This window comes from Ursus arctos, unplaced genomic scaffold, assembly GCF_023065955.2.
Source record: "Ursus arctos isolate Adak ecotype North America unplaced genomic scaffold, UrsArc2.0 scaffold_14, whole genome shotgun sequence".
NCBI classification, from domain to species: Eukaryota; Metazoa; Chordata; class Mammalia; order Carnivora; family Ursidae; genus Ursus; species Ursus arctos.
The window spans coordinates 28,892,798-28,912,017 of NW_026622808.1; the positions used below are offsets into that span (position 1 = coordinate 28,892,798).

A 19,220-nucleotide genomic window follows, 5' to 3' on the forward strand; every position below is an offset into this window, starting at 1 on the left:
CCACAGACACATTTGCTTGCTCAGCTAGTTCCTATTTCCTGTGTCCTTAGAAAACACATCAGCCAGCCTCCACGTGCCTAGGGTTGTTTGGGGTTTTTTTTTTTTCTTCAATTTTTCTTTTCTTTTTGATGTGAAAGTCACATAAAATTAACCATTTAATGTGTACAATTCAGTGGCACTAAATACATTCACCATGTTGTACAGCCAGCACCTGTCTAGTTCCAGAACATTTTCATCACCTCAAAAGGAAACCGTGTCCCCATTAACTGTCAATCCCATTCCCCTTCTCCCCAGCCCCTGGCAGCCACTACTCTGCTTTCTGGCTCTGGATTTGCCTGTTCGGGGCATGTCATATAAATGGGATCATACATGTGGCCTTTTGTGTCTGGCTTCTTTCACTCGACATGACTTGAAAGTTCATCGACCTAGCATGAATCAGAATTTCATTCCTTAAAGTTGAATAATATTCCACTGTATAGATGGACCAGTTTGTTTATCCGTCCAGCCACTGATGGGCGTTTGGGTTGCTTCTTCCTGGTGGCTGTTGTGCGTAGTGCTGCTGTTGTGAATGTGCTCCCACACATTTTTGTTTAAACTGTGTTTTCAGTTCTGGGTTGTGCCTTGTTTTTGATGCGCAGGGATGGTGCCTGGCGGCCCCCCACACTATGTCAAGGCCCTTCTGTTGCTTTCATCACTGTGCCCCTTAATAACACCAAGGTGCTCTCAGCTGCTCACTCCTAGGGGCACGTCTGAGCTTTCCTTTGAGCCATGGTCCTGAGGCCGAACCACTGGGCACTGGGTGTATCAGTGATTCCACACAGCCTGCCGGGAAGGGCCTCCCCCAGCACAGTGATCCCACCAACCCCGTGTCGATGCCTGCCCTGCTCTGCGCCACACCCAACCACCCAGCCATGAATGGCTTTACCACTCGGGGCGGACTCTGCCTGCCCTATCGGCTTGGACATCGTTTTTCCCACCTCAAGTTTCACAGCCTTTCCACACGAATCACATCCTGAGCCCACCCAACCAGAGCACAGCCACAAATCCACCATGTGACAAGCCACCCACCAGCAGGCATGTGGCCACCAGCTGGGAGTGAATCACGTGTGACCAGTAAGCCAGTCCCGAGATGGCCACTGTTTCACAGGAAGTAGGCTCATTTGGGTGCTGCTGAACAATGCCCCGGTTGAATAAATCCGCAGTTCCCAGAGAATTTCCCACAAATTGCCAGATATTAATGAACAAAGAGTGGCTGTTGGAGTCATAGGTTTTGGGGAACGTCTCGGGTAAAGCCAAGCAGATTCCTTTCAGGAGGACTGGTCAGGACAAATGGACATGGTATGGAGAAGCTCTGCGGGGTCTGGGAAGTGGACGACGAACGCAGCCAGGAAGTAGTCACAGGATGGCGGGGGAGAGGGGGGAAACAGGAGTGGGCCTCGTAGAGGCCAGCGGGTGGCCAGGGCAGCTGGCCCAAGCACTGAGTGGCCAAGGCAGGGCTCGTTAGTTGTGCTACACACACACACACACACGCACACACACACACACACATACCCCAATCCTTAGAATTCCTGCCTGTCACTCCACCCATTTCTGGCTATCTCCACTGCCCCTCCCCAAGTCACAGCCACATCTCCCGCCTGGATGTTGCCCAATCTCCTCCCTGAATGGTCCTGGAACACTCTGTGCTTGCTCCCACCTCTCCCCCTGCCAGGTCCACTCTCCCCGCGGCTGCTCCACTCAGCAGCCCAGCATCAGCCAGGAATGTCCTGGCCCAAGCCTGGCACATGTTGGCAGGTCCAGGGGACAGCCCAGGAGGAAGAGCACAGACAGTTCTGGCAGACACCACTGTGGACACCTGCCTATGTTGTCCGCAGGTGTCAGCACGCTGGGTCACCATGACTGGGTACGCCCCCCCCACCCGAAATGCCAACAGGACCCTGTTGTACTACAAGGGAGTGTGAACCTCACACCCCCAGGCCAATGGGTACTGGGGGGTTCTTGGAATTGAAAATGATCACGTGTGTACTGGCTTCCCCCTTTGGCCTAGCGGAGCCGGTTAGATTTACATTTCCCCACAAAGAAAGCCACTCAGGGAGAGGCAGGCAGCCTTGCCTCTGTGGGCCTGTCTGTCCGGCACCTGACATGCCTTCCTGGATTTGAACCACGTTGATGCAACCCCAGTCAGTTCGGAGTTGCCAAGTGGACACAAGAGGCTGAAGGGCTATTGGGATCAGAGGAGGGTGGGGTGTCCCCCTAGGTCAAGGGGCAGAGGTGGGGGGTGAGGGAGCTGGACTCTGAGGGCCACAGAGGCTCCACTTCCTCATCCCCCACCCTCTCCTGGGCAGCTGCTGGTCCCCAGGGAGCCAGGGAGGGGGAGGAGGAGGATGGCTGAAGAACTCAAAAGTTTATTTCACCCCCAGGTCATGCTCACATGGTGAGACTGCAATGCAATTGGTTGGGAAAAGGAAGGGAAGATTCATTTCTATGTGAATTTGATTTCCTTAGTACTTTGACATTTTGGGTACTTTTTTCAAGGACCTGAAAATAGTTAAAGGGACTATGACAGTAGCGCTTCATGAAAAATACAATACTCCCAGTGAATTACGACTGCTACAGTTAAATGTCATTTTTAAAACCATCGCATTCTCACACTGGATGAGGAGTTTGTGGGAGAGAGATCAGCACCATTTGCCCCATCCCTGTCGTAGATATTCTGGAAAGCTCTCTGAAACACAGCTCTCTAGAGAGGGGCCACTGTCAGCATGTGTTTGTTTTGTTTCGAGTGTCGTTTCTTTTTTTTTTTTTTTTTAAGATTTATTTATTTATTTATTTGACTGAGGCAGCCAGCGAGAGAGGGAACACAAGCAGGGGGAGTGGGAGAGGAAGAAGCAGGCTCCCAGCAGAGGAGCCTGATGTGGGGCTCGATCCCAGAACGCTGGGATCACGCCCTGAGCCGAAGGCAGACGCTTAACGACTGCGCCACCCAGGCGCCCCTCGAGTGTCATTTCTTTTCTTTTCTTTTTTTTTTTAAAAGATTTTATTTATTTATTCGACAGAGATAGAGACAGCCAGCGAGAGAGGGAACACAAGCAGGGGGAGTGGGAGAGGAAGAAGCAGGCTCACAGCAGAGGAGCCTGATGTGGGGCTCAATCCCATAACGCCAGGATCACGCCCCGAGCCGAAGGCAGGCGCTTAACTGCTGTGCCACCCAGGCGCCCCTCGAGTGTCATTTCTAACCACGATTCCACACTAAGTGGGTCTGTGCAAAGGGAGTCGAGCCTCCACCTGCAGTTAGCCACACTCTGTCCGGAGGGAGCGTGTGGTCCTGAGGCAGTCCTGCTGCTATAGAGGTCTGCACACAAGTGCTCCCCTAAAGGGTTAAGTACAAAGTGCTCAGAAGTATGGCTTTGAACCGGAAGTGTATCTCCTACTCTGTCTTCATCTGCGTTTGTCACCAGTTGCTGTGGGCAGCTCGGCCTGCTCCATCCTCGGCCACCAGGGGGCGTGGCGGCTCGGGCAGTGTTCCCACCAAGTTGGGCGGACCCGACCGGAGCCCAGTGCCTGGCTGGGAAAGATGGGCTGGAAGTTGCCAGTCCCCCGTGTGGCCTGGCCTTGTCCTCATTTGCAGGCATGTGGAATAACCTTCACCGCAGAGTCTCTCAGGTCCTCTCCTGTATCACGTGGGATAGGAGATGCTGGTCTCCAGGTGTTAGGGTTACACCATTCCCTCCTTTACTTGCCAAACATTTATTTGGTGCCTACTGGATGCTGAATTTGGGGACACAGCAGGAGCCATATCAGGCAAAGTCCCTGCCCTCAGGGAGAGGACATTTTACCAGGAGTCTGACAATGGGCCTCGAGTAGGAGTGAGCCATGCCCCACTTGTGAGATGAGAGCAGCACACTGTAGGATGGGAAACCAGAGATAGGTGGGGGATACTGTGACAGGACAGAGGGGAGACCTTCCTCAGTCAGCCGGTCAGAGCTGGATGATGTTTCAATTTCTGCTACGTAGACACCAAGACTGTCGGAAGGGGATGGACCAGCCCTGGTGTCTGGCTACTGAAGAGGATACTGGGTGGGCATTGGCGCTGCCAGCCCTCCGGTGGCATTCTGGAGGCTGCACAACACCTTGAATACAGCTGATGCCTGGGTCATGTCCAGGAGGACACTGATGGGTGGGGAAAGTGGCTGAGCCCCCACTTCCAGAAGAGGGATCAAATCCCTGGATCCCCTCGGGTCCTTCTCCCACCACCACACACAGGCCAATATCCCAGAAACAAATTGGGGGTGAGGGTTGCGCAAACAGGGCTAAATGTGCACAGGGGTGGGGGTCAGACGGTGACGACAACAAAGATGGGGTCGCTGACCCCCTGTGTAATGTGGACTCCCAACAGCAGGTGACCAGGGGCCAGGGCACTCCTGACATCACCACAAACCAACCAGAGCAGATGCTCCTGAGCCAGGTCCCTGATCCGAGGACTCCTAACACCCTGCCCAGCAGCTACCACACCGTTTCCGGAGCCACCCCCTCCCCAGGAAAAGGGAATTCATCTCTTAAAGAAGTTCTTCCTGCCTCCAGAACGTTCCTCTGTCTTCTGGTGCCAACAGAAGGAAGTCCCAGCTGGGCCACACCCAAATCCTTCATTCACAGGATCTGTTTCTCTCTCGGCATCTAGTTCTCCTCAGACCCAAAAGCTTAAGGAGATTATTTTTCAGGGATTATTTATTCCTCCCTGACTGTCCTGAAACGGCCATAGGCCACGCTTGTGGTTGGCCTGGCTGTAGGACAGCCTCATGCCTTGACTGCAGAGTGCAGGGCCGGTGGGCTTTGCACACAGAGACGCCACGGCGGTGTCCACTCAGTCCCTGTGATGGGAAGAGCAGCCCATGGCCCCATCATCTCTCTCTGGATTCTTCCAAACTTCACACCTTACCTTGGTACTCACAGCCGGTGAGGACAGTGGATGAGTGCTGCACGTGCCCCCTCCCTTCTCTTAACTCCCATGAAAAAGGCCAGAACCTAGATCCGTCTGAGAAACAGGATACATCATGATACACGTTTGTGGTGCAGGGAACACCAGAGGCATTTCAATCAATGTGACGCGGGCATCTGATAAGAATTGGGGCACCCAAAAGAATCACCGGTTCATGGTCACAGTTTGGGGCCAAAGTGGACTTTTGAAGCTGGTTCATCTCTCTCTCCCAAGCCACACCAGATTCTAACCTTCACATTTGACCAGTTTCTCCAAAGGCACCAAGCTAAGGGGTCGTGTGATTACTCAAACCTGGACTGACTCCCAGTGGTGGGCTGGCACCTGCGAGATACTCTGACATTCTCGGATAGATTTATACTAAAGGACTATCTGTCATTGATCTGAAATTCAAATCTGACTGGGTGTCTTCTGTTTTCATTTGCTAGGTCTGGCCACCCTGGAGGCTCAATATTATCCTTGAATAAAGGAACATAGGCCCGCGATCAGATTGCTGGAAGATGACTGAGTCCAAATAAGAAATTTACTGGTGGGAAACAGAACTCATAGGGCTCCACGGTATGCTTCCTTCTTCCCATCAGAATAAAATCCCACCTCCTCCCAGGCCCAAAATGTCAGCCAGCCTCTCCCACCTCATCCCTGCTCACCAGTTTGCCAGGTGTTCTGTCCCGTACTTGGTGCTGGCACCCACTATTCCCCTCTGCCCAGAACGCTTGTTTCCAGCTGGACTCTGTAAGATTCAGGTCTCTGCTCAAATCCGCCTGCTTGCAAGCCCATGACTCCTGCCCTGGCCAGAGGCCTCTCCAGGCACTGTGTCACACCCTTGATTACTCTTTATCATCATCATCATCAGTAATTGAAATTACCTTGTTCATTTCTTTGTCAGTCTGTCCCTTCCCACTCGCCTTGCTCACCACAGCATCCAGACACATGACCGCAGGCCTCTAAGTATCCATGGGTGACAACTCCAGTCAGGAACCTGGGCCCTGTCCTGAAACTCCTGCCACAGCACCATCTCCCCTATGCTGCAAGCTCCTGGCTCTCAGCATGACCTGGAGCAGGAATGAAGGTTGCCAAGACCAGGAAGTTCTTGGGACTTCTATACTTGTAAGAAAGTAAGTTAATCTTTAAATCTAAGCAAAAGTGATTCAGCATTTCCCAGCCCAGGACATGTAGAAATAAATACCCTTGCTCCAAGGATCCTAGCAACTTCCCCAGTGCAGGAGCTTCTAGGGCTTTCTATGGTGGACAGCAAGGTGCTTTGTTCTCAGGAACATTCTAGAGGCTGAAACCAAACTCCACAGGACAGTTCTGAATCACTCACTGGGGCTGGTGACTTGAATCTGTGGTGAGAAGCATCACCCACCAGACCACTTGCTTTCAATTTAAGAGATCGGAGCCCATGGGCTGACTGTCCCTCTCTGTGTGCACAAAATCAAAGCAGGCCTCATACATCTGTATACAGAATAGATCCCCTCTGGAGGGACGTGCGAAAGCCTGACATCACAGCCTGTGGGCGAGGAGACAGGAGGCCTGAAGTTCAGGCCGAGAAAGAGGTGCCTTCTCCCTGGTGTCTTTGCCCACTGCTCTGCCTCAGGGTGTCTGACCCTTATTAGGAGCTCATTAAACATTTGTGGCATAAATTAATATGCAAACAAATATGTGACCTTTTGAAAGATTAGAACAAAAAGAACAAAATGAGATGGAGGTACTAGGGCTCCCCTTTCATTCCAGGCCACCCTTGCAGTGCTTACCTGGTTCACCTGTCCACGGCCAGCCCCGTGCCGTCTCCAGGGGAGAAAGAGGAGAATCTGTGCTGATCAGGTCTGTTTCTACAGTTTTTATGTCTGGGGGAAAATCCATTTCTCCCGGCTCTCTTGCCTATGCTGCAGCAACAATTGAGGAGAAAATTCTCCTAAAGAACACCAGAGCCCTGGTGATCAGATGTGTCAGAGGCTGAGCAACAGGAAGGACAAGCCTGGCCCAGTCTGGGTGGAAGCCAAAGGCAGGGAGCCCTGGCGGCTGCTTCCCCGCAGACTGGCCCAAAGGTCTTGACATGGAGGACGGAAGCAGCTCAGAAGGGCAGCGACAGGAAGCTTCCCTTGCTAAGACACATTGTGACCCTCGGGGCATGGTCCCTGAGGGCTCAGAGCTCCTTGGGGACTGCTGAATTCCACCCAAGACAAGAGCACAAAGCCCGGATCCCCGAGCTGTCTGTTCTCCCCCCAGAGCTTAAATAAGCACGAAAGTGCAGCGAACCTCTGGTCTTGGAGACTCGGTCGGGCTCAGCTCAGAGACCAGCTTGGCCCTCTCCTTGCTACCGAGCTAAGTCACACCCTCTCCGGGCACTCCTCCCTTGGGAAATACAGAAGGTGGACTGGCTGATTGCTTAACTTCCTCTCTGCTCTGACAGTCTCCGATGTGGGATTACCTACACGAAGAGGGGACACAGAGAAAGAGAAGAAATGAGGAGGCATTTCCGAGAAGATGGGCGACCCAGGCAGTTCCTGTTTATACGTAATTGGCCATGTGTATATTACATGTGTATGTGTATTTATTTATGACGTGTATACTGAGGAATATGGTGTATCCTCTGGGAATGTATTATCTAATGGAGATAAGAAAGGAAGGAAGGAAGAAGAAAGAGAGAGAGAGAGAGAGGAGGAAGGGAGGAGAGGAAGGGAAAAAGAAGAGAAGGAAGGAAGGAGAGCCATCTTACCCACTTTCTGTGGTGAATTAATATAGAATGCGCAAAAACAAAAGGATTATAAACTGAAAATGTTAGTCATCAACACATTCGTGGCCCCAGCAGGTGGAAAGGCTTGACTGGAGTTGGGGATTTTGTTCTCTACTCCTTGCACCTTCCCATTTTTCCATGCTGCAGCCCAGAGAGCTGTGATGTGCCCAGGTCTAATCTGAAGTGGCCGGGAGGACTTTGGGGAGAGTGTGGGCAGCTGTAAAGATTTCAGGATCAGAATTCAGGCCGAGATTCTGGTTTTATTTATTTGTGACCCTGGCCAAATAAAAATGCCTGAGCCTCAATTGTATCCCCTTCAAAATGTGGCACTATCCCTTGACCCCATACAACTACTAAGAGAGGGGAATGAAGTAAGGGGTGACAGAAGCTGGCTTGGCCAAGGACAGCATGTGGAGCCAGCCTTTTTCAAATCATGAACCACGTTCCATCGACTGTGACTTCTCCAAGAGGGAAAGAAGAAAGAAAGAAAGAAAGAAAGAAAGAAAGAAAGAAAGAAAGAAAGAAAGAGACAGACCACGTCATCAAGGAAGTTTGTAATATACCATGACAACAACCATTATCAGTAGGAAAGATTTATCAAAATCCTCTAGTTGAAAAAATAATTTTGGGGGCACCTGGGTGGCACAGTGGTTAAGCGTCTGCCTTCGGCTCAGGGCATGATCCCGGCGTTATGGGATCGAGCCCCACATCAGGCTCCTCCACTATGAGCCTGCTTCTTCCTCTCCCACTCCCCCTGCTTGTGTTCCCTCTCTCGCTGGGTGTCTCTATCTCTGTCGAATAAATAAATAAAATCTTAAAAAAAAAAAAAAAAGAAAAAATAATTTTGTAAGAGAGAAACTAATCATAGAATCCCTATTGATATCTTGAAGCATTCTGATGCCCCATGGAATCCAGAGTGGGACATTTTACGCTGATCATGGGGGGATACATTTCAAGACACCCAGTGAATTCCTGAAATCACAGATAGTACTGAATGCTGTATATACTATGACTTTTTCATATATATATACATATATATATATACACACACACACATACTTATGATAAAGTTTAATTTACGAATTAGAAAAGCATGACAATAACTGATCGTACAATAGAGTAATTGTAACAATATAATATAATAAAAGTTAAGTGTAGTCAGTGTCTATTTCACATTCTCTCGAAATATCTTATTGTATTGTACTTACCCTTCTTGTGAGGATGTGAGGATGATAAAATTCATACGTGATGAGATGAACTGTGGTGAATGACGTAGGCGTTGTGACAGAGCACCGGGCTACTATTGACCTTCTGACAATGTCTCAGAAGGAGGATCATCTGAATCCAGACCGGCATTTGTCCTCAGGTAACTGAAACCATGGAAAGCAAAACCTCAGGTGAGGGGGTTATGACACATTCCAGGAAGAAACCGGAGTGAAGGAGGGCCAAAGAGAAGGAAGACTTTGAATGCCAAGCCAAGAGTCAACGTTTGATGATGGAAGGCTTAAAAAATTTTCTTTTTCTTCTTAATTACAAGAGCAATGCACTACAACCTCCTTAAAAATGGAAGTTTTTTGAGTAGGGGTGTGACATGGTTCTGGATTTACAAGAAATCAGTCTAACAATTTGTGCGTAATTATTACGAGAGAGTCACTAAGAGCATTTTCGGAATGGGTGGTAGTGACAGAAATCAAAAGGACAGACAAAAAAGCAAGGGGACAAATCATAATGTTGAGCAACTAACTTTGAGTTTGACGAGTGACGTTAAAGAAATCTCCAAAGATTTAAGAGCTTTCAACCTGGAACACCCGGGAAAGTGATATTAATCAGAAGAAAAGAGTGACGAAGGGAGGCTGATTGAAAGGATGGGGTTCCCTCTCCCTTTTTGTGCCATCGTGCTGTGTGCATTTGACTCTGTGCACCCATCTCATGTTTTCTTGTTTTCTTTTTAAAGATTTTATTTATTTATTCGACAGAGATAGAGACAGCCAGCGAGAGAGGGAACACAAGCAGGAGGAGTGGGAGAGGAAGAAGCAGGCTCATAGCGGAGGAGCCTGATGTGGGGCTTGATCCCATAACGCCGGGATCACGCCCTGAGCTGAAGGCAGACGCTTAACCGCTGTGCCACCCAGGCGCCCCCATCTCATGTTTTCTTACACAACTTTTAGGATCAAGGGCTTCCTGATTGAGAAACAAAAGTAGAATCATTCCATTCCCCACAAATTCCGATGAAAACTGGCAATAAAATCAGGTATATGGGACACCTGGGTGGCTCAGTCGGTTAAGCATCTGCCTTCGGCTCAGGTTATGATCCCAGGGTCCTGGGATCGAGTCCCACATTGGGCTCCCTGCTCAGTGGGGAGCCTGCCGTTCCCCCTGCTTGTGCCCTCTCTCGCTCTCTTTCTTTGACAAATAAATAAATAAAATATTTTTAAAAAAAGTTTTAAAAATCAGGTATAACTCCAAGAGGAGACTTTGGAGAAGAACCAAACTGAACCTCTAAGGAATCACTGATGAGACGGCACACGTATTTATACTGTACGAAGGTCGCCAACATCTTACCGTGGCATGTTGAAACGTCACCACTCTCTCTGTGCTGTTGGATGTGTTTTATTAGGAAAATATTTTTTTTCTCTTTGTTTCTCTGATTCTGCACTAGTAGGTTGGTTCAGTAATAAATATATGAGAACTTCTTTTTTTTTTTAAAGATTTTATTTATTTATTTGACAGAGAGAGAGAGACAGCCAGCGAGAGAGCACAGCAGGGGAAGTGGGAGAGGAAGAAGCAGGCTCCCAGCGGAGAAGCCTGATGTGGGGCTCGATCCCGGAACGCCGGGATCACGCCCTGAGCCGAAGGCAGACGCTTAACGACTGCGCTACCCAGGCACCCCAATATATGAGAACTTCTGTTTGAAAAAAAAAAAGAATGGAGAATGGGTCAAAGAGAAAGACATCAAATTTTGACTGAAACACATTTAGCTGCTGGGTTTCAGTCTCAGACCATCTAGAGGGGAAGGAGATCCCAGAGAGGAACTCAGGCAGACCGGAAATACAAATCTGGGAGTTCCCAAGAGTTCCAGTCCTTGAAGGGATTCATTCTCTGAAGAACCATGGAAGGCACAGAGTGGTAGCAAGAGATGAGCAGCCTGGCAGAATTTCCAGGTAGATGTGGGACAAAGACTGAACAGGAGACCAGAAGAGGCAAATTCCCCAGAAGCCATGAAAGACATTTCGAAGAGTAAGGAGTGTCCTCCAGATGTTGCAGGTTGGAGAAAATGCAGACCAAGAAGAGTTCCTGGAAGGGGAATCACTCAGTTCTCAGTAATTTGAGAGAAGGATTTTAGTGGCAGGATTGGACACCAGCCTGACAAGGAGGCAGGAAGGGCAAGGGAAGGAAAGCAGTGGGCCAGGTCCACAGGTGTGACATGCATGTCACTTGGGGGCAGAGAGGCAGTCACTTTAGTCCTAGGGCACAGGGCTCTTGTCTCAAGGCAGAGAGAGGTTGGGGGAAGGGTCTGAAATGCAGTGGAATGAAAGCCCTGACCTGGGTTTTAGACTCAGATGTAAGTGCTTGTCTGGGATGCTAAAGGCCTTCAGATCCCACAGAAGCTCAAGGGGGAATTCTCCACTGGTGGCAGTAAGGCAACTCTTTCCTGTCTAGCACTGCAGTTGGCTCCTCCCTCTGCAGACAAAGTGGCCACATGTGTCAAAGGTCAACTCCCTCCTGTTCAGAAATGCTTTCCATCCTGGTTGGGGAAGTCACCCTTTTGACTTAGTAGTCTTCTAGGCTGTAGGCATGTAGGTGTAGACAGTACTTTTTGCTTCAGCAAAGGGTTATCACTAATCCCATTTAATTATGTCAATAAGAACCAGGTGAGATTTGTTACTACAGTCCAGGTTTTTTACCCAGAGACTAAAAAAGCCTGGCAGAAAGGGCTCCTGGGCTCCATCTGGACTCAATTCCAGATTTTCTAGCCATCCAACACCAATGAGACTACACCCTGCTCCCCACCCCTGGGTACTTCAGGTACTTCTCTTGGGGGAGCAGGAGGACGACTTAGGCCAACCTCTTGATTTGGTCGTGTCTATTTCTCTCTGAAAACAGACACTGACTTTTTACTATCTTTTCCCTGGGAGAACCAGGTCCAATTCCAATGACCTGCTGAAGGATGCAGGTTTCAGCAGATTAGCAATTCACATATATGAACCTCAAAGTGCTTGGTAAACCCAAATGAATTTTGCTGTCCAACAATCTTAGGAGGCAATGATGCAAAGAGCACTTTGCTCTGGTCACCTGAACTGCCAAGTGACACTGGAGGACTTTAGCTTTTGTGCTTAGTCCCCTTCCCACTGGTATTAATCAGCTGTCATTCTTCAGTGTTAGTGGGTGGTCTTTCTTGTCCAAGACCTTTTTTTTTTTTTTTAAGATTTTATTTATTTATTCGACAGAGATAGAGACAGCCAGCGAGAGAGGGAACACAAGCAGGGGGAGTGGGAGAGGAAGAAGCAGGCTCATACCAGAGGAGCCTGATGTGGGGCTCGATCCCATAATGCTGGGATCACGCCCTGAGCCGAAGGAAGACGCTTAACTGCTGTGCCACCCAGGCGCCCCCCTTGTCCAAGACCTTAACGCCAATAAGGGGTCTCTGCAGGCTGGCACCCACCAGGCCCTCATTTTTCTAACTACCACTGAGGCCTTGCCTTCCTTGCTGCCTGTGCAGTCACCTGGCTCAGTTCCCGTTTCCCTATTTGGATGTGAATGTCACTTAGCCAGTTTGCCCACATGATTTCCCAGACCCAGGAAGGGACACGCCTTGATGCAGAGAGATGCAATCGCTACTACCACTGTGGAAAGGAAAGCCATCCTTGGTATGGGTCACATGCCCTTCTTTTCATTTTTTATGTCAGAAGCTGTGTTTGTGTCATCCATTTTGGTGGGACATTTCACTCCCTCTGATGAATGCCCATTGGCCTCAGACTCTTCCAAGATACAATTTCCTAGCCAAATGGGGCTCTTGTTTATGTTTAGGATTCCAGACTTCTCGGACATCCCTTAATCCAACATGTCTGCCTCTAGGCAATGCCTTTTTCCAGAGAATAAAGAAATTCTGTACATTCTTAAAATAAAAAAGTGAAACATAATTATAGGTCCCGGCATTTCTAGGGATCAGTCTGGAAATTACACAAGACAGCCCTGAAATAACCTCACTCCATTTGCAACCTCCCTTTGACAAAGTTAATTTCGGTGGCCTTGCCCCTGGTTATGGTCCCCCACTTGCCCTTTGCTCTTGGAGTTAAGGGACTCTAGCAGACCTGTATCCAGAACCTTCCCACGGCTTGCCTAAGAGAGAGATAAGGCTCAGGAAGTTTTTGGTTCTTAACGTGTCTCGACTTGGCATAAGGGCTTGCTCAAGGGGATAGGTCTCTCTTCTTCTCCCCTTTCCTGCACATAGGCCCAAAGTGAGACTAAGGCGATGCAAGCTTAGGATCCAGCCATAGAGTAGCAGTGGGTTGTGAACAAGTCACAGTTGCCCTGTAGGCCTCATCATTTCTCATGTATAAAATGAAGCATTGGACAATGAGCTGCTCTTTGATCCCAGTTCAATTCAGTCACTATAAAAGCACTGAGAGATTACTTAAACGAATAAGGCTGGATCCCTGCTCTCAGAAAGCATCCTGCTTAGTGACTGGAATGAAAGGGAAGCTCCTGAGTCCTACTGTGCACCATACACGGTGCACTCTCCTCAGAGCAACCTTTGAGACTGGCGTTCTCATTGATGTGGCTGAGGAAAGTAACTGGCCTAGCTCCTGTGGGTTCCACTGGAGCTCTGCTAGCCACCAAACTGAGTGGTTATTGTCCACCCAGACTGGCTCAGACACTTGCAGAATGTGGTAAGTGTTACAACAGAGGTGCAAACAAGGGGCTCTGGGAACATGTCTTCATGTTTCCAGTGGCTTCCTTCCCTAGCCAACGACTCTGTCAACCTTGTCGCTTGAGTCCAGGCTGAGCTCAGTTAGGGAATCAGGCCCCATAGGGCTGCCTGCCAACCTCCCATTCCTGTGACTCTCAGAAATTATCCTTTACTTTTCTTCCAGGAATGTCAGCCCACTTGTAACAATAACAATAATCCTTTCCACCACCGCTTCATGGTTTACAAAACAGTTTCACATCATTATCTCATTTAATCACATTCCTACAATATCTTCTTGGTATCTCTTTAGTATAACATTCTGCCTTGCCTGACAGGCCTGTTTTCCTTTATTGCATTATCTTGGCTCACAAGTTCCATCCTATAATTCAGGTATCTCAGTACCTTGCACATTTCTGTGCACAAAGTGGGGGAGATAAAAGTTGGCCATATTGAATCTTCACAGTGTTGTGGGTCTTTCTCATGGCTGCTTTCTTCACCTCTTTTATTCAATAGTTGTTTGGTTGCCTACTAAGGGCAAAGCTGGGTCCATTCTATCTTTCTATCTCCCTTTCTTCCTTTCTTTCTCTCTTAGTAATCTCTACACCCAATGTGGGGCTCAAACTCAAGATCCTGAGATCAAGAGTTGCGTGCTTTTCCGACTGAACCAGACAGGTAGGTGTCCCAAGGCTAGGTTCTTCAAAAGATTTTATTTTTAAGTAACCTCTATACCCGATGTGGGGCTTGAACTTACAACCCTGAGATCAAGAGTCCCATGTGTACCAACTGAGCCAGCAAGGCTCCCCAAAGCTGGGTTCTTTGAGGGGGAAATCAGGCAAGGAGTTCAGATCAACAGGGGGAAGACAGAGGCAAAGGCCTCTGACACCTGGTGGGCCATGGTACATCCTACAGCAAACATGCAAATACTGTGAAGTATGAGGGACTGATGAATTTTGTCTGGGGGTGGGTGGGAAGCAGGAATGCTTCTTGGAAGGGTCCCACCCAGCAGAGAAGGAAACTGGGGCTGAAGAGCTTGATGGGGGACAGAATCAGGAATGGCCACAGATTTGATTGACCCTCGCAAAAGAAAAGAGAGCTGCACAGAAAAACATTCTCAAAAAAAAAAAAAGAGGAAAAAGGGCTAAATGGGTAGCTTTTCCAAAAAGGAAGTATTTAACTCCCCAAAATTTTCTAGGAAAGAGTCAAATGGCCAGAGTTCCTAGGAAAAGGGGAACCATTACTGCAACACAGACATTGCTTAGAAAGAGTTCAGGGAGAACAACTGCCTAACATTTCTTTAGTAAAAAGGATGAGGGGGCATCAATCTCCTGCGATTCCTCTCTGGAGAAAAGAGAGGTACTTGAAGTTCCAAGTTTCTCCTCTGGTCGGGGGAGGGACATACAAGGTGGGAATTTCCCGAGTTTTCTTTAGATACAAAGGCCACGGCCCATAGCCCCCACTGCCCCTCAGTCAAGGGAGGGAGAGGGTCAGTGGCCCCTAACAGTGCTCAGAAAAGAGCCAGGGTATGCTCCCCAATTACTCTCCAGGAAATGCAGTGGGACCTGAGTTCCTCAAATTCTCCTTAGTAAAGGGGGCAAGGGCCCGAACCCCTACAAATTTTCTTAGAAAACAGAGCTAGGGTCGTGAATCTACAAGATCATCCTTATCCTGGCAATTCTCAGAAAAGCGGGCGGGGCAAGAATTGCCAAAACTTTCTTCAGAAGAGGGCCAGAGCAAGAACCTCCAAGCTTCTCTTTAGGAGAGGGGCCAGGGGCAAGATTCCTGGATTCTCCTCAGAATGGGGGCTAGGAAACGAATTCCAAAGATTCTCCTCAGAACGGGGGCCAGGGACAAGAATCCCCAAGATTCTTCTCAGAAGAGGTCGAACCCACAACTCTTGTCAGAAAAGAGCTCAGGGGAAATGAATTCCCTCGGGAACAAGGCCGAGCTAAGGTCTGCCCAGTCTCCTCAGAGCGCGCCTCACGCGGCCCCGCCCACCGCCCGGCGTAACCGCCCCACGCCCGCCCTGCCCAGGCCCTCTCCAGTGCATTGTGGGTGGGGCGCCCCTGCTGAGCACTGCGGGGAACCCCCTGCCCAGCCAGTTGTCGGCCGCCCGGCGGCCCAGCCGAAACGCCCTCCGGGGTCCGAGCTAGCCGGCCAAGAATTGACGCGTCTCCAAGTCCCCGCCCCTCTGGCGTTCCCGCCCCGAAGCCGGAGCCCCGCCCCCGAAGGGCCCTGACTGGCCCTGAGGTCCGCTCCACTCTCCCATTGGCAGACAGCTTGTCAGTCACTCCGTTCCACCTCCTCGGGTCCGCCCAGACCGCCGGCGCGATCCCGAGGGCCAGCCGGCTCGCGCTCTCATTGGCTGTGGGGCCCTGTCCGTCGTGAGGCTGGCCACGCCCCCCGTGGGGCGCGGATCCCCGGAGCCTCGGCCGGACCTCATTGGCCTGCGGCGCCGCCACTCGACTAGACGCGCCTCAACCCGGAAGTGTGCGAGGCGAAATCTGCCTAGCAACCGGGGAAGCCGGGCTGCGAAGCGGGCAATTTCAGTGTGAGAAGGAGCGGCGAGACCGAGCGGTGGCTCCGAGCGCGGCGCGGCGGCTCCTCCCGCCCGGGGTCAGCGCCCCGGCGCGCGCACGCGCACCCCCGCCACCCGAGCGCGCTCCGCGCCGCCCGCGCAGTCGGTCGGTCGGTCGTCCGTCGTCCTGTCGCCGCCGCCGCCGCCGCAGGCGCCACCTGAGGGAGCCGCCGCCGCGGGACCCGAGTTGATCGGACCGGACCCCGCCTCCCGAGGCCACCCGGGGCCCAGCAGCCGCCCGCAGAGGCGCCGAGCAACTTCGGTGAGTGAGGGGCCGGCGCCGCTGGTGGCGGGTCTCCGGCTTCCGGTGCCCCGGGCTTCTCTGGGGCTTCCGCTTCTCAGAGGGGACCGCCTTCGGTGCGTGGACCCCCTTGTCTGAGGGGGCCCCCACCTCTCTGAGGGGAGACGCCCTTCTCTGAGGGACCCCCATCTCTGAGGGACCCCCACTTTTCTGGGGACCCCACCTCTCTGAGATACTCCATTCCTCTGAGGAACCTCCACTTTTCTGAGGGGCGCCCCCCTTCTCTGATGGACGCTCCACTTTTCTGAGGGACCCCCTGCCTCTGCGAGGGAGCCCTCCCTCCCCCGGCTCTTTGAGGGGGACCGCCTGCTTCACTGAGGGCCCCGCGCCCCTTCTCTGAGGGCCCCGCCTCCCCTCCTAACTTCTTTAAGGGGACCCCAGCTTCTCTGAAGCGGTGCTCTGCCTCCGAGGGACGCCCCCCCGACACCTTCGGGGCCCTTGCTTCTCTCAGGAGACATCCTGCTTCTGGGGGACCCTCCTCACTTCTCTCGGGGGCCCCACCCTCTCTGAGGACACCTCCCAGCCTTTCCAGGGACCCCCATGTTCTCTGAGGAGAGCCTGGCTTCTCTGAGCTGTTGTCCCTCTTAAATGCTGTGTTTCCTTTTTGCCCTTGCTTTTCTGTCGTGTCCCCACTTTGCGCAGGGCCCCTTTCCCCCTACCTTTCTGAGATGCTCTCCCCGTTGTCTGTCCCCACTCCGTGGGTGACCTCCTCCTTGTCCCAAGCGTCCCCCAACTAATCTGAGGTGTTGCTGCTTCTGTCAGAATCCCTCCTGGGTGTGTTCCCCACTTTTCTGAACTATCCCCACTCTTGATGGGACCCCCTACTTCTTGATGAGTGCTTTTTCTTTTCTGAGGGGTCCCGCACTACCCCAAAATGCCCATTCATCTGACTGGATCCTTAGTTCTTGGAGGAAAAGTTCCCCACTTTTCCAAAATATTTTCTTTTGGGTTCTCCACTAATCTATGGAAGCCACAATTTTCTGAGGGGTCTGTGGCTCCTCCAGAGGTTCTCCCCCTAATATGGGATGTCCCTCTCCTAGGAGATCCTCATGTCTCTGAAGTGTGCCTCCACTTTTGCAAGATATCCTCTGCTGGTGGGAAACACTGTGGATTTCTTCACTTCTCTGAAGGGTGCCCCCGCATTCCGAGGCATTCCCCTCTCACTTGCCTGAGGACGTTTCCCCCTTTCCTGAGGTTTCCCGCCTGATTATCTAAGGGAGAAACTCTTCCTTCATTTTCCTTGATCCCCTAACTTCAAGGTTCCCCTGTTTCTGTTTGGGGCACCCTCTTCCTCCTTTCTGGAAGAAGAGACCAGAAATGTGCCCCCTCTTCAGTCTTCTTTCTTGCCAGACTGGAGGAGAGTTCTTTGAACTCTTACCTCGGCTTCCAGGGACCTGGAGAATTTTGTGGCTGGAAAGGAATTTGGGAGACAGTCAAAAAGTACTGTTCTCTCTCATCCTTCTGAGACCTGCTAGATTTGAGGGGGAACAGGAGCTGTTGCCAGATGACCACCTTAGTTATTCCGTTTATGAGCCATGGGCCACCACAGTGTTGTCAGGCCATTGTGGAGGCAGGAGGGACAGGGCTGGAACATTGTCTTCCCATTATCCTCCATTATCACACCGTCAGTCTACGGGACCGACCCACTTCCTGTCCCATCCCTCAGTCCTCCTTCTGCATAGTGTAACACACCACCCCCCCCCCCAAAAAGGAGAAGCAAAAACACTCCTTCAGGTCTTCCTGCTGTGTTTTCTCTGATTCACCCCTTGATCTCTAGAGGATCCCTGGTTTGTGGGCCACTCTGGTTTGAATGGCAGGGCAAGAAGCAGGAAATGGGTCACCTTAGATCCAGGAAGGGTGGAAGGGAGGCAGAAGGACAGGGAATTTGACAGTATTTCTCTAAGTTTTAGGTAACTTCAGCCTGGCCCAAAGGAAGTTTTTACATGGCTTTACAAATCTCATGTGTACTTTTTTTAATGGCCCACCCTGGATTCCAAATTCACTCCAGTAGCTAATTTTATCTGCTTTGCCAAACGCAGAGCTCTCTGGAGCCCAAGTAGATGAATGCTGGCATTGAGAGATGGTCCAAAGGACAGGAATGAACTCAGTTTGAAACCTGAGTAACTTGTAACCACTTCGTGTCCATGTACAAGTCTCCGGCTAAAAACTTAGGGACGTTTTTGAAGTGGAGTTCTGAAATGTAGGCTGAACTGTTTGGTTTAGCATTTCAACAAGTTCTTCTCTCTGACTCTGCTAGAACTGGAGTTCACTTTACAGTGTGACTTAAGGCTGTCTCTCTCCTGTTCGTTTCCATCTGGGTCTTGCTTAATTTGAGTCCTTTGTGAAGATTCCTGCCGAGGCTATAATTTGAGTTCTAAATCTGTTGGTGGACCATGTGGACACAAGTTTCAACTCGAGCTATTTTCTTCTGCGGGGAAGCGCTTGGAGAATTTCCTGGGCCCTCTGCTCCTGGGGTAGTCAAGTCCAGGCAGGAAGATGCCGCAGACCTGGATGTTCTCCTACTGCCTCTTCCTGGTCAGTTGTAGGCACTGCCCTGAGGGGAAGGGGAAGGATGGTGCCGAGCTTGGAGCTTATGGTTTCCTGAGACAGGGCAGAGAAGTGCCGGCACATATTTACTATTTTGAATGAAACCCATAGGACCAGCAGGCTGGGGTGTTGGGAAGGGAAGGGGGGCTTTGAAGT

The 19,220-nt window shown here is 50.8% G+C and overlaps 1 protein-coding gene across 3 annotated transcripts in view; it reads left to right on the forward strand.

Annotated features, from left to right (window-relative positions):
* The first annotated feature begins 16,293 nt into the window (after window positions 1-16,293).
* The window catches only part of GATAD2A (GATA zinc finger domain containing 2A), a 99,881-nt gene continuing 96,954 nt past the window's right edge, over window positions 16,294-19,220 (forward strand). The window contains exon 1 of one of the 3 annotated variants that reach the window (XM_026500609.4): window positions 16,294-16,478. The gene's annotated coding sequence lies outside the window, so the exon portion shown is untranslated. The remainder of the gene's footprint in view (window positions 16,479-19,220) is intronic. The other 2 variants (XM_044384786.3, XM_057311663.1) reach the window with 2 other exon arrangements.